The sequence below is a fragment of the Quercus robur genome, chromosome 3 (genome assembly GCF_932294415.1).
Source record: "Quercus robur chromosome 3, dhQueRobu3.1, whole genome shotgun sequence".
In the NCBI taxonomy this organism is placed as follows: domain Eukaryota; kingdom Viridiplantae; phylum Streptophyta; class Magnoliopsida; order Fagales; family Fagaceae; genus Quercus; species Quercus robur.
The window spans coordinates 5825182-5839104 of record NC_065536.1 but is presented as its reverse complement, the minus strand read 5'-3'; the positions used below and the strand labels follow the sequence as shown (position 1 = coordinate 5839104).

At 33.9% G+C, this 13923-nt stretch overlaps 1 protein-coding gene across 3 annotated transcripts in view; it reads left to right on the top strand.

The window, feature by feature from the left end:
- Positions 1-13923, top strand: part of LOC126716832 (exonuclease DPD1, chloroplastic/mitochondrial) — a 75806-nt gene that overhangs the window by 57315 nt on the left and 4568 nt on the right. Inside the window, exon 1 of one of the 3 annotated variants that reach the window (XM_050417828.1) lies at positions 13182-13348. The exons of the other annotated variants lie outside the window; for them this stretch is intronic. The gene's annotated coding sequence lies outside the window, so the exon portion shown is untranslated. Of the gene's footprint in view, positions 1-13181; positions 13349-13923 lie in introns of those variants that run through there. 3 annotated transcript variants of the gene reach the window in all.

Sequence of the window (13923 nt, the reverse complement as noted above, 5' to 3'; positions counted from 1 at the left end):
TTACTACCGCACTTATAGTTATTCAGCAACTATTTACTTTCCAATTCCAAGTTCTTTTGTAGTGTCTCTTGTCAAGCTAAACTGCAAGGTATTATGCCTTGGTAATAGGGCCCAAGGAACTGGAAACTTCCTCCAAAGATCTTGCATTGCATTTATATGTAATAAAGGACTTAGAAATGAGAACCTAGATAGATGGCTAAAGAAAGAAGGAAAGGACATCAACCTATGACAAAACCTAGTAAATATAATGAAAAATGAATATAAGCCATTTAAAAACGACGAGAGGCAAGTAGAGAACCTCAAGAGAGGCCAAGCACTCTGTCTCATGATGGCAAATAATGCTAGGTATGGAAATTTTAGTCATCAGGAGACTGAAACAAATGTGAACATAAGAATTGGGTAGGGAAAAAAGAGGACAAAGTTAGATGATCGATATAGGCATAACATATTGCATCATTTAAAAAAAAAAAATTTAATAACACAATTGGACAGTACTGGAATGCTTAAAAATTAATCCAGCAAAAAATAAACAAAAGCATGGTTTTTTGAACATAAGTACACAGGTAAGTCACCGAAAATGTTTTTTACCTTGAAATTTTAGAAGTGTAATGTAACAAAGACATTCTTCAAACAAGATTTGAAGCAGTCTCTTCACACAGCAAGGTTTTAAATATTATAAATGGAATGCTTGCATGAGTATAATTGTCTAAGAATAGCAGCAAAGGAGGCTCTTATGAAACAAAAATCTAGAAATAGTTGGCTCAATTTAGAGGATAACAATACTACATTCTTTCATCAAGCTGTTAGAGGATAACAATACTAAAAACTTTTTCTGAAGGATGCTTTGGGAATAGGATAATAGATCCTCAACAGATAAAACAATTAGCTATGGGGATACTATTATCAAAATCTGTTAGAAACCTCTAAGTGGTATCTGTCTCAATAAATATGGGAAACTTTCAACAGGTTTTAGACTTCCAAAGTGCAGCAGATCAGACAGAAAATTTGATAGGGTAGTCTCAAGTATGGAGATGCTTTCTTTGTATGGTGAGATTGCACCTGGCCTTGATGGGTTCACAACTTGTTTTTTCAAAAAGGTTTGGCCTGTTATTCAGTCAAATGTCCATGCGAACTAATCATTCTTCAATTCAAGTAAGCTACTTGATGAGGTGAATGCAACAATTGTTACTCTTGTCCCTAAAGTAATCAATCCTTTAAGCATGGGGGGTTTGCAGGCCAATTTCTTGTTACATTATCATTTATAAGTGAATCACAAAGATCTTGGCTACTAGACTTAGAGCATGCTTGAATGATATTATTAGCCCCTAGCCCCCAACCAAATTGCCTTTGTACCTGGTAGGAATATAGCTGAAACTCTACTATTAGCTCATAAAATTATTAAGAACTACGATAGAGAAAAAGGCCAAGTCAAGTGTACCATCAAGGTGGACATTAGGAAAGCTTATGATTCAATGGAATGGTGGTTTGTGTTTTTTAGTGTCTTCAGATATGTAATTTGGGTGAGGGAGTGTATTACCACTCCTAAGTACTCTGTGGCTATAAATGGAGGACTAGCTGGTTACTTATGAGGAGCTAAGGGGTTGAGACAAGGAGATCTATTATCCCCTTATTTTCTTGTGCTAGCAATGGAGTTCCTAACCTAGATGCTAAAAAAGAGGATGCTTGGTCACAAGAACTTTGAATTCCATCCCAGATATGAAAATATGCAGCTTATTATTCTTTGTTTTGCAGATGACTGAATGATTTTCACAAGAGCTGAGCTACTCCCAATCCACTTAAGTGAAAAGTGTTTGGAAGACTTCAAAGTGATTTTTGGCTTGGAAATTAATGCTCTAAAAGTAAAGTACTTTATGCAAGTGTGTCCGTTGGTCAAAAGAACTAGATTTTGGATGCTCTTCACTTTAAGGAGGGTAGTCTCCTAGTTAGATATCTGGCTATGCCTCTAGTCCCTAGTAAGCTAAGCTATTATGATTGCAGGCCCTTAAAGAAAATAACAAGAAGAACAAATGCTTGGACATTTCAATACTTATCCTTTGCAGGCAGATTGCAGTTATACAATCAGTCATGTATAGTGTGTCTTTGGGAGGTGAGTAAGTGGGGGTTGCTTTTTTCAAGGTAAATTTAACGCAAGATGTATGAAGAAGCTACACTTTGCACAACTATAAAAAGGATTCTCATTCACCCGTCATATTTTTTGTCATTCTAAACAATAAACAAAATAACTTTTAAATGGAGTAAAATTAAGTGTTTTCAAAGTTGAGCCAAAGCAGACAATCATTTCATCAAACACCAGGTCCAGGTGTGCAAGATCCCTTCCCCACATTGTAGTAACTAGTTGATTTAAACCAAGATATAGACCTTTGTAGCCATTTGGCATTTGATCTTCTAAGAAAAAGAAAATACTCCATATCTATTATAAGAATATGTTCTCGTTGTCTTTTGTAACAATTTCTCTATGCCTAATAAGTCAATGGCATTAAAATTTGAGCTTGTATTGATTGTGTATAAGCAAGAAAGTGAAGAAATAAAAGCACAACATAGAGATTTAAGTTATTTAACTACAAAAAGAGAAAACCCCCCAAAAATTATAAATAAATAAATAAAAGAAAAAATATTTCCTAAAAAATAATTTAAACTCTATCCCATCTCTCAAAGACTATAAATAATGGCCCAAAATTTAAATAAAGGACAACCCTGAGCAGGCTAAAAAAGGCATTTATTACGTATATATTTCACTGAAGTGTAAAATTCAGATCAAACTAACACTCAATCCAAAAATGTCAATTGTCATGACTAATGATAAGTATGTGTCTACTAATGTCTAGAATAGTGACCTACAAGATGACATGGCATAGGAAGCCAAGCCATTACCTGAAGAAGTTCAAGTAAATACAGTAATTGGGAAGCAAACAAAAGGGAGGAAGATAGGGTCCAAAAATAAATTAAGTGTAGCATCTTATAGCATGTGTGCTTTGATTGTGACATAGTCTAAATACTAAGTAATTAAAAATAAACTAACATGAGAGGATCTTAAACCCTCCTCAATTACAAACTTCGAGTAACACAGGAAAAAATCATAGTGGTTCTGAATTTCAAGGATTAAATTGAAATGAAGGTCTAAAGGTCAAGTGTGAAATCAGGCGAACAACAAAGTGTGTAACAGCATTCTTGTGCTAATATTAGCCAATAGCATCAAATTTCAAGGACTATATATGTCAAATAACTATAGTATCACTTTCAAAAACACTTAATAATAACGAAAAAAATATATATCCACTTCATTCAATTTGAAATGTTTACCTCATACTAAGCAAATCAATACTAATAAGTTCACGTTTGTACCAAAAAAAACAAAAACAAAAACAAAACAAAACAAATAAGCTCAAGAAAATCATCTTTGATAGCCAACAGACCATTTAAACCAAAAAGGAACATACCTCTAAATCAAGATGTCATGGCAGATTTTTTGAATGAAGAAAAGGCATGGAACTTGTTTGTGCAAAATGCAGAAGATATAGTTTGAGCCAGAATATGTTACTATTTTTACAAAAGCAATTGCTAGGAAATGTTGTGGTCTGCAATTGGTGATCAAATCCATAGGCAAGTCCATGAGGAACCAAATGATAAGTGAGCTGTCGAAGAATGCCTCATTATGGGAGCATCAAGAAGAACATCTACCTACCAGGCTGCTACTAAAATTTAGCTATAACTCATTGACAAGTAAGAATTTTTTAACATTGTTTTTTCTTGTATTGTTATCCAACTCCTCTATCTTTAAGGTTTCCATCAAACTACGACCCATCTTTACCACTCTTTCCCACAAAACTGACCTTGAAGTATCTAAGCTATTATAGCATCCAAACTGAAAGGAACCTACCAAGCAGAAACACTTAAGACAGGAATAGCTCTCGTTCTCCATTATTCTTATTCTGATAAACCCCATTACTCAGATCCAATATGTCCTTTTTCTATTCTCTCTTCAAAGCATTCCACTTCAAGTGATAATGATCATATTGTTTCCCCTACTACTTCCATCGTTCATCTAACTCGTTTATCTTTGACTTTTCAATCAAAGACAAACCCACCTTCTTAGAAGTGCCAACATTTATAACCAAATAATGGACAGTGTATGACCATGACCCATCATTGTGATCCATAAACATCAAACTTGAAAAACTGGAATCATTGATTGAAGCAATTTCTAATTTCAATTTGGATTGTTGCAACATAGTGGGTTTATAAAATGAATCCATTCAGTGTTGGCACCTTGGTAGCTCACTAGTCAGATATATAATGGAAAACTAAAAGATTACACAATAGCATGCTATCACCAATTGCAAAAATTAAAGCAATGATAAATTACTAAATGTTTTTCAACTAGTGGGCTTCCATGTTTTCATCATGAGTAAACACAATGTAAAATCTCAAATGAATTCTACTAGTTATGTCTAGTTATAAAAATACCATATAGAGACAATGATAGATTAAACAGTATGTCATATCACTAAACATAACTTTCCATCTCACGTCTTTGAAACTTATTTTCTTCATTCTAGGAGCTTTTTTGATGGCCACAACTGCACCTCCATATAAGAGGATTTCTCCAAACTTAGGATGCATGAAAGTTGCTATTTTTGGTATATTAGGCATTATTTAAGCAAAATAGTAGACGTCTTTAGAAGAAAAGTCCAGCCTCACATTTTTACTAACAAATACTTTTAGGAAATTTCATATACCTTCAAAGAATTTGTAAGTTAGGTATAACTAATAATTATGATTGCAACAAAACAATAGGTAAATTTACCAAAAAGAAAAAAAGAAGGAATTTTTATAGTTATCAGTTTTACTTAGTTGTATATTATTGCTGCAACTTGAGACTTGAGGTCTATAAGACTTTTTGTCAAATTGGTAGGATACACCTCAAATTGAAACACCACCAACAGACCCACAATGGTCACATCATCAGCAACAAGGGAATGTTTCAACTCCCAATGACTTATTCACCCACAACCTGCTAAAATGTTGTTCAAAACACCCAAATGCACCCACCCAAAGCAAATTAGCCACAAACCATCTCAATTCCACCAAAAAACAAAAACAAAGGAAATCATAAATCAAAAATAGAGGGCGAGTGAGAAAGAGAGAGAAACTCATATCAGGTTGTTGAATTTGAAGATTGTTTATTAATTTCACTAATGAGGTTAGCGACACAGCTTCCATGGGTGAACTAAACTAGTGGACAACCCTAATAGCACACTAGATTAAACAATAAAAAAACTAAGGCTCAACCCAAAAGGAAAATATAAATATTAAAATTAGAACCACATTTTTCCTTTCTACAATAGGCTAATGGGGAAGCATTAGTCATACTACTTAAAATCAGATATCTGCTTAAGAAGGTATTCAAATGCAATGTATGTCTACAATGAATTGTATAGAATAGGGATCATGCTTTCATGGTTAATGTTTATAGAAGTGAAAATGCATGTGGATTTGTGCAACTGTACATGGTAACTACCTATACACTACATACATCAAAGTGGTCACAAATGAAGGATGGTACCTAATAAGTAGATATGCTTCTGAACTGATTGGATCAGTAGTGCATATAAAATATAAAACTAAAGGTAACCACACCAGTTTTGACATGGATCAAACCTAACTGATACAACTTTCCCAACTCAGATAATGAAAAAAACCTCAAATATCACAAGCTTTCTAAAAGGAGAGATCTAAAATATAAAGACTGAAATGGAAGTTAATTAAGATATGCAATGTGTAATATTGCCCAGCATCTCATTAACAAGACCCAAATATCAGTATCATATCAAGCCATACATGCTAAGGAATACCAAACATAACATACTAGATATAACATGGCAACAAGTTACAACACATATATCTTAAGGAGAAATAGTGCCACTAATAAATAATTGTTGATCCTAATATGTTGCCCTTGCAACAGAAGGGTTCAATTTACAAGTACAGCTCCTAAAACCAAGTAATCTCTTCTATGCTGCTACAACAGATTGCTCCAAATCAAAGAATCACTTGGAACAATAAAAAAATTAATGCTCAATCCAAAAGAAAAATGTAAAAATTAGAATTAAAACCACATTTGTCATTTCTATACAAAATAAAAGTGGATATAGAAATTTACATGGGGCTCATTGATAGAGCAACTCTTTGCAAGGAAGACTACATTTGTGACATGGAGAGTGATCTTTAGTTTCCTCAATAAAAGTAAGGGGTGTCGGTAACAATCAAATGTTTAAGCACCTCCTTACTTCCAATATGGATTTTTCTCGAGAATACATTTGGGATGTGCAGGATATGTGCAATCTGCATAGTAGTAGAACTAATGGTTTAGATTTCGTTCTTTTTCACAAATATCACAGTAATATTCACTGGAGTCATCTTCAGCTATATAACTAAGAATGAAGGGGTGCTCATGTTGTTTGTACATTGTGGTTTGTAGTAGTGTCGCACATTTAAAGTCGAGTGCAAATTCACAAGTGGTACAACAAAATACTAGATTTCTTCTATCACCACAACTACTGCAACTCTGTTCAAAGCTTGTAGAGGAGAGGATAAGGCGATGCTTATGACCTTCATGGCTAAGGATTTCTAGGACCAAACTACATTGAACATCAAGTTTAAAAAAGCATGCCCCACAAAAATAGACGAAGCCACTTGTTGACTGGTCACAAGCAGTACACCAATGCCAATAATTTTGGACGGTGAGTAGGTGTTGATGAAGATGGTGTTGCTTTTTCATTGTTAAATTAGCACAAGATTTATGAAGAAAGAAATTACAATTGGCACAACTATAAAAAGGAGGGAAAATGGCTCTTACACATCCGTTGCATTTTTCATTATTGTGAACCTCCTCATCAATGAGATTTTAGTCATGCTCATGACTGAAGTGTTTAATTTCTGTGGCTATTCCAGTTTCGTCCTCCCCCACTTTGATATTTTTGACTTTGTAAGCTGCTGCTGACTCAACAGATTAATCGAGCTTTGCATCTTTGTTCTCCTCATCTTTAAGTTCCAGCAAATTTATGTCCTCCCTGTTTCTCCAATCTATAGCACAATTGAGGTAGGCAACAAAATTGCATTTGGAGCAATAGTAAAGCCCGTAGCGTGTGTCCACCTTTTGAACACAGAGTAGACAAAATCGAGAGTTGGATTCACGGAGTTCAAAAGAAGAATGGGTGAGGTGGAGGGGGTGTTTGTGACGTACAACTTTGACTCTGCGCGGGAAAGAAGCGCATCTTCTATGAATACAAAAACCACATGGGACACACATATTGGGAGCACCCTTGCCTTCTTTGCCGCAAATGTCGCAAGTGAACGTGATCCACCTCCAAAAGGGAGTCAATGGGTGATCATGGAATTCAGCTTCAAGTTCCAAAACAGCACATTTCATGTGAAGGTTGAAGTCGCAATGGTAACAATGATTGTATTCCTTACGTGATTCATTACAGACTTGGCATCTGGTGTTTTCTTTCTAAAGATAACCAGTTTTTTCATCAAAAAGAATAAAAGGATGTAATGGGTGCAAAGGATGGTGCCCAACCCAAACGGTACATCCGCACATGATTTATGATGTATGTATGGCAACCATTCACATTCTCTACAATAGTAGCTAGGACCATAAACTGATTCTTGGCACCCACAACAAGTAGCTCCACCTTTGTAGTCTGGATGGTAGACCAAGGGATGCTTTGAATCACAAAAATGTAGAAGTTGCTGTTGTTGCTCCATCTTCTTGTATGACATGCACAGAGTCACAAACAAAATAACATCCAATTTGTTTAGAGAAAAATAAAAACGTGAGTCAATACAACAGGGCTAATAAGCTGAATCCAAATTTATATAGATGAAAAGAAACAAAGAAAGAGAAATAGGCGTGTGAAACACCGATTTTTTCAATTTAAGAAAAGATTGAAGGCTTCTTGTTTTGGGTGGGATCAAACGTTTATGAAGGAGGAGTGTGTGCAGAATTTGGGCGTGAGTGAGAGCAGCATTTAATTTGCACATGAGGTGTTTGATTTTTTGTGTCTAATAAAAGAAACTAAAGAAGTTTGGATTGGAATGAAAATTGGATTTGGGCTTGACTGTTTAAGAGGCTTTGGTGGGGACGAAATATTTTTATGGTTGCGGCAAAAAACTGCTATGATAGATGATTTCTTCATCTCTTGTAAAGATAAAGACAATACAATCTGTAACTTCCTCTAGTTAAAGATTTTATTATTGCTTTTTTGTTTTTGTTTTTTTTTTTTTTTTGCAATCTCAAAAGTGGAAGGCAATGTTAAACTTAAAAGAAGTATTGAGTCAGAGAGTAATTTTTAAAATTGTATCTTGTTTTTTTATTTAAAGGAAATGCACCTAAAAAGTTAAGAATAAATAATAAGAATTATGGGGCCAGAGAATTTGTGGCCCCGGCCCACTTTACATTAGGGCTCAAGGCCTGAGCCGAGGAGAACTATTGCCGAGGACGCATAATGAAAGTCCAAAAAAGGCCTAAGGATATGGCTGAGGACGATCTTATGCTCGGCACCCCATAGAGCTCCTAAAGGAAAGGACGAGCTCAGTGCAGGAACAGGCCAAGTGAAAAAGCTGCCAATACTGCAACAAAGAACTCTGCGTCTGATAGGTCCATGCTCTTCACCATGCTATTCAACTTTTACAACCACCCCTAACCACTCTAAGTATGGGCTGATAGGACAAGTCTCGACCCCAGAAAGTGGAGCTTACACGTGGACACTGGAAGGAGGGTAAATGTTAGTATAAAAGGGGAAAAAGAACCAATTGAAGAGGGGGGGGGGGGTCTCCCAGACCATGAAGTCTTAAAAAAGGAGAATAATAACACTAAGCTCCTCGAACGAGGTCTAAAGACCAGAACCACTCATGTCGCATCAGAAGGTCTTGTTAGACACGTCAGGTTCACCTTCATGTAAATTTCCATAGAAACCATGGCTAACCGTTGTTCGGTGACCCAGGCCTAACCTTTCAAGCCCACGCTCTACTGATATTGTTTGGGCCCCTTAAACCTACGAACCCAATATCATTTTGGGGTCGCTACAAATTGTGTCCTTACAAGAATACTTTAACAAGAAAAGTTCCAACCATTTCTTTAAATTCCCCCAATTCTTCAGACTTAAAAAGGTTTTTTTTTTTTTTTTTTACTTTGTTCTATTTATGTCATTTCTTACCATTCATCAAAAACTATTTAACCCAAATCCAAGTTTTTTTATTATTCTATGTATCAAGTTGGGCATGCAGCTAAATTTGCTTTCATGTTTAATATGGTTAGTTCTCTATTATGCAACTTTTCAATTAAGTCAGACCAGTCACTATAACTCAAAATAACAGTGACATTCAAAAAAAACTTCCAACAAAAAATTTAGTAGTGACTATAGTTTGAGGATACAAAAAAGAAAGAGCAAAGCCTTTTAGAATGATAACTTTCAATTTATGTGCCTATAGTTTGAGGATACAAAAATGTAGTGTTAATCCAAGTACAATAGAAATTTACTACATTTAATATCTATATGACAAATTTTAAGCAAGCATAGCAACTTACCATTTATGAATAATAATAGAAAAACACACATATATATGAACAAATTTGCAAAAGCAACTATTAATACATACAGTAAGAAGAATTCAATCTTGGCTTCAGAACACACCTAGAGAAGCCTCCAAGTTACCCTCAATTTCAATATTGTTAGAACCAAGGTCATGAAGAACTCATTAATGACTTCTACTATATATAGTGTATCCTATGGTATCAAAAAAAAAAAATTCGTTCTCCAACTCAAGAGAAAAGGAAACAATAAAGAACAAAAACACAAGTAAGCAAGAAATATATTCTTGCTTGCCAACAACTTAAAGTAATATAATTTTCTTTTTCTTTTATCTAATCTTTTATATTTTTTAATCTTACTTATCCATGTCATGACTTCTTACTACCATTTCCTTTTTCTATTTTTATTTTTTTCTAAACATGTCCATACTAAAATGTTATTTTTTCATTTATTTATGAGATTTTGTTATGTATCTCTAACTAGGTTATACCACCGAAGGGTGGTAGCTTGATGGTAGGGACAGTCCCTAAAACCATCACCCTTGCAAGTCTGAGGGTTGTGGTTCGAGTCATGGCGCTTCAGTTTAAAATGTTGTGCCCACATGGATAGCCCCAAGCAGTTTCAGTGGTCCCATGCGATAGAATTTGGGTTTAAGTGGGCCAGGGCAATGATACTATGCCATATGAGCCCTTTTTTTTGTTCATAAAAATAAATTTAAAAAAAAAAAAAAAAACTAGGTTATACACACATAAAATTCTATCTCTTGCGTATGATGAATTTTGAGGTGGAATTTTCTTAAAATTGTACTTTGGAAATTTCATGTGGGCCTACTGCTAAATTTTCCTTATCTTGCTTAGGGAGATTGAAAGAGTTTTTAACTTATAAGAGTTGTAGGCCATTCCTAGCCAAAAATGATGTGTCCTTGATATTGAACTTTCATGGCACCCAACTATAGAAAGGGTGGTCAAAGTTTGGGTTCGTGGACATTTGTAATAAGGTGTTTCAAATTAGTGATGGCTCACATATAGTTTTTCAGCCCACTCTACTCCTCCCATATAGTTTCTCGCTCTCAAGGTTAAACAATGATGGCCAATGTAAGGCTTAATTTCTATATATGCACTTAACTCCCTTTCTAACTTCTATATTGAAGGGGTTTGACATGTGATAAATCAAAAAATCCAAACAAATTTTATAATTTTTTTTAATTTATAATTATTGATGTTGTTTTTTGTGATTGATGTATCATAAAAATGATGTTAATAGTGAGTTAATGAGAAAAAAAAAAATAATGTTCTGATAATAACTTACCACATTAACAAGTTTTGAGAAAAGGTTGTGAAAACTTTTATAATTATTCCCCTAAAAAAATTGTGACTATAGAATTTTTCGATAGTAACCCATATTGTTCTTGTATTGTGAATGTGATTGTGGGGGAAACAACGGAGTAGGGAATGAAAGAAAGAAAAACTGTTTCCTTCAACAACAAAAAAAAAAAAAAAAAAAACACCATGCATAATTTTCTTCCTTTCTTGGCAGTTTGGTAAATATTACTTGTAGTGCATTTGTCTTATGATCCTATGTGCCCAACTATCTCAAGCAAGGCATAATCAAAGTCACAAGATGCTAATGCTTCCCTTTGTAGAGCATATGCAAAACTTCACGTTCTAGCATACTATTGACTTTATCAACTAGCTAGTGCAATACCAAAATTGGTGCCAAAGCCAAAGAGATCTACGTAATTAATGGTGTTGTTAATTTCAAGATAATATATTATGGTGGCCTAACAAACAAGTAACCATCATCATTTGGATTGCATTGTAATCATTCTTATTGTAATAGTAATTCTTTTGAGCAAGAAACAATTGACATTGTGCCCAATGAACATAATTACAAGGATTTGCTCAAATTATATATAGTACTCAGACATGTGACAGTTGAAATATCATGCAATTAGTCAATTAATGTAATTTTTATTTGGGAAGGTCAAGAATATTCCCAGCATGCAAAGAATTAAATTGAAACCACTAGACAATCAGATTTTCTTTCTCTTGATCTTCATGTGATCTTTCATGTGGTCTACTATGCTTTATTGATTCCTTGAAAAAATAATATGTTTTTCAAGCTCTATACTTATGAACTCCATTATCTAATACTAAGAGCAAGAGTATTATCTGATATTAAGAGTAAGATTATTATATCAGTTTGTGCAAAAATTTTGGTTTATTTTAATATAAGAACATACTTTTTTTCTATTTTATGTACTCACTTTTCAAAACACCCTAGTCAAATTATCTATTTTATATTACATTTCATTATAATAATAATAAAAAAATCATTTTTTAATCATTTCTCTTTCTTCTCACATAACAATCACCATTCTTTTTTTTCTTTTTCTTTTTCCTATTGTCTTCAAGATACATAAACAAAAAATAAAAAAACTAAATGCAAAATGCGTAGTGTTAGTGTAAATTTACATGGGTACTGTAACAACCATGTATTTTTACATAACTTTGCATAATCTAATGTGGGTGAATTTTGGGCTTAAGTCGGATAAAATGTGGTATTTTTTCTATTATATAAGCTGATGCGAGTGCTCTAATACTATAAAATAAAATTTGAGATAAAGCTCCATTACAAGAAACTTTTGTTTTTGTTATTTTAGCAAGGCAACTTGGTGATCACATATAGCAACAATTTGTTAAAATTGTCTTTAATTCCTATCATATTGAAAAATAACTATATATCAAGTATAATAGCCATGAACGGGATTTCAAATAGCTCAACTAATAAAAAATTGATTTGATATACAAAAAATTAATTGATATATTAACTTGATGAAAAAGAATAATTATCATGAACTGAAATTATTTCTTATTTATTTATTTTAAAAAAAAAATTATAGTCACAAAAGACACTAGAGATACCATTAAAAATCTAAACTAAGAATAGGTTAAAATCACCAACTTTGGAGTCTATCAAAATTATCCTAATTAATTCATGACATGATCAAATCACTGTTGTGACATAATTTGCATGTGCATCACATGGATTAGTGATTTATTAACCAAATAAATAGGATAAAAAGTGAGAACTACACTTTTCTGGGACCCACTTCTTATAGACTTTGCGGATATGGCATGAGAATTGGACAGAGTATCAAAAAATGTAAGGTACAACATTCGAGTAGCCTAGTTGGTAAGATACCGAGCCGGCAAGTCTCAGGACTTGGGTTTGAGCCTCAACAATTAGCTGTGTGTTGGTGCTCCTTATATCCCCTCTCCATCCCAAACGGTCCAAAAGAATAATAAGTGAGTTTCTCACAGACCGGGAGTATGGGGTCTCGCCCGGGAGCGGGTAGGGTGCTACTATGGTTACGCCCAAGTAGGGAAGCCACACTGGTCGCCCCCCTCTACCCATTTTTTGTTTACCAAAAAAAAAAAAAAAAAAAAAAAAAAAAAAAAAAATCCTGAGAGGAGTTGAACCCGGATGGGGCATCATTCATGGATCCGAAAGTTTAGGTTGGAAGTTGAAACTCGAAAAATACTAAAATTATTTTATTTTATTTTACGGTTTTCCTCAACATTGCTTTCTTACAGTCACAGTTGCTTCTTTCACAAAAACTCGCTTCTCCATACGCCATCCGAAAGAAACTCTCTTTTTCACTCTAAAATATCACATTTCAAATCTCATACAAATCCGCTTGTTTTTTGGGTTTCAATCTTAACAGTTACCAGGCATGTCTCTCTCTCTCTCTCTCTCTCTCTCTTATTGGTTACTTAGAAAATGAACTGAGAAAAAGAAAAAGAAAATATGAACTTGGAACTGATTTTTGTGTCTTTTTATGCTCTATGAAATGAAACCAAATCAAACTGAACTCAGCTTCTAATACTGTTTTAGCAGAAATTCTTTTTTTCTGTTTGTCTGTGTCAGAAAAGAGTACTGGGTTTTCTTTAAAAAATTTAGTTAGTTCTATCAAAGTTGATCACTTTATGTGCCAATTATATGTGGGTTAATGAGTATGAGTTATTTGATCAAATGGGGTGTTTCATTTTGTTGTAATTTTGAGGATTTCATTGTGCCTAAGAAAATTAAGCATGGGCGGCTTTTAGTTTGGATGATTCTGGGTCACATTTTGTGACTAGGATGGATTTGAAAATGTTGCTGATAATGGGTTGGTATTTTTTTGGGATAAAGTTTTAAATTTTTTCAACAATAATATTATTTTGTTTTCTTTTTTGTGATTGCAATTTGGATGCTTGGGATTTTTTAGTTCAGGTCCTGGGTTTTTTTTTGGTCTATATTTTAGTTA